This window comes from Hemiscyllium ocellatum, chromosome 12 (genome assembly GCF_020745735.1).
Source record: "Hemiscyllium ocellatum isolate sHemOce1 chromosome 12, sHemOce1.pat.X.cur, whole genome shotgun sequence".
Taxonomy (NCBI): domain Eukaryota; kingdom Metazoa; phylum Chordata; class Chondrichthyes; order Orectolobiformes; family Hemiscylliidae; genus Hemiscyllium; species Hemiscyllium ocellatum.
This window is the reverse complement of record NC_083412.1, coordinates 58,465,938-58,468,087: the sequence shown is the minus strand read 5'-3', so window position 1 is coordinate 58,468,087 and position 2,150 is coordinate 58,465,938.

Sequence of the window (2,150 nt, the reverse complement as noted above, 5' to 3'; positions counted from 1 at the left end):
GGAGCAGTACAATCAATGTTTTGGACATAAGCCCTTCATCAGGAAGGGCTTCCCTTCGCTCTCTTCCTTTCTAATAAAGGGCTAATGCCGGAAACATCGATTCTCCTGCTCCTCGTATGCTGCCTGACCTGCTGTGCTTTTCCAGCACCACATTCTCAAATATAATGAGTGGGCAAAGAGCTGGAAAATAGACCATAATGTGGAAAAATGTAAAAATGTCAATTCTGGCAGAACGAATAAAAAATGAATAGGAAGCATTCAGAGGAATATGGGCTAAGTGCTGGCAAATACGACTAGATTAATTTAAAATATTTGTTTGGCATGGATGAGTTCGACGGAAGGGTCTGTTTCCATGCTGTACAGCTCTATGACTCTAAATGGTGACAGATTGTAGAGATCTGAGATGCAGAAAGATCTAGATGCTTTAGTGCATGCGTCACAGAAGGTTAGAATGCATACAGCAGGGAAACAGAAATGCTTATAGAATGGTTTATTGCATGGGGAATTGAATGTGAGACTAGAGAAACTATTCTTTAGATATACAGAGCATTGGTAACTGCATCTGAAATGCTGTGTACAGTATTTGTCACCATACTTACAGAAGGATGTTACTGCATTGGGAGCAGTTCAGAGAAAGTTTGCAAGACTAATAGTGGAAAGTGCTGATTCCCTTATGAAGAAAGGATAGATAGGCTAGACCTGTATCTTCTGGAGTACAGAAGAATCAGAGTTGATTTAATTGAATGATTTAAGATCCCAAGGGAATTTGATTGGGTAGGTATGGAAAGGGCATTTCCTCTTGTGTGAGAATAAGAAACACCTTCCCCTGCAACCGCAGGAAATGTAAAACTTGCGCCCACACCTCCACACTCGCTTCCCTCCAAGGCCCCAAGGGATCCTTCCATATCCGCCACAAGTTCACCTGTACCTCCACACACATCATCTATTGCATCCGCTGCACCCGATGTGGCCTCCTCTATATTGGTGAGACAGGCCGCTTACTTGCGGAACGCTTCAGAGAACACCTCTGGGCCGCCCGAACCAACCAACCCAATCACCCCGTGGCTCAACACTTTAACTCCCCCTCCCACTCCACCGAGGACATGCAGGTCCTTGAACTCCTCCACCGGCAGAACACAACTACACGACGGCTGGAGGAGGAGCGCCTCATCTTCCGCCTGGGAACCCTCCAACCACAAGGTATGAATTCAGATTTCTCCAGCTTCCTCATTTCCCCTCCCCCCACCTTGTCTCAGTCGGTTCCCTCAACTCAGCACCGCCCTCCTAACCTGCAATCCTCTTCCTGACCTCTCCACCCCCACCCCACTCCGGCCTATCACCCTCACCTTGACCTCCTTCCACCTATCCCACCTCCATCGCCCCTCCCCCTAGTCCCTCCTCCCTACCTTTTATCTCAGCCTGCTTGGCTCTCTCTCTCTTATTCCTGATGAAGGGCTTATGCTCGAAACGTCGAATTCTCTATTCCTGAGATGCTGCCTAACCTGCTGTGCTTTGACCAGCAACACATTTGCAGCTGTGAGAATAAGAGTCAAGGATCATAGTTTAAAAATAAGAAGTCATCCACTTAACACAGAGAGGAGGGGAAAAAAAATTCTCTCAGTGGGTTGTGCATCTCTGGAATTCTTTTTCTCAAAAGGCAGTGGTTGCAGAATCTTTAAGTATCTTTGAGGCAGAAGTAAATAGAATCTTGATACCAAGAGAGTGGAAGATTATCAGGGATTAGCAGGAATGTAAAGATAAGGTTAACATCAGATCAGCCATGATTTTATTGAATGCAAAGCAGGCTTGAAGGACCAAGTTGCCAACTCCTATTCCTTCTTTGTTTAATGCTGCAGCATAAAGATGTAAAGATGTAAAACAACAGCAGAAATTGCTGGAGAAAGGGAGCCTTCTTGGACTAGGGTTTTGAAACATTAAATCTGCTTTCTCTTCCACAGATGATGCCACATCACTCTGATTTTGTTTCAGTTTTCCAGCATCTACAGTTCTTTATTTAAAAATGAAAATCATGTTGCTGTTCCATCTTAGAAAATATTAAAATGAAGTAATTGTCAAATATTTGATTTTTTTTTAGCTGGGACTGCGATGAATACTATTCTGCAAAAGCAAACTCAAATTAATTATATACA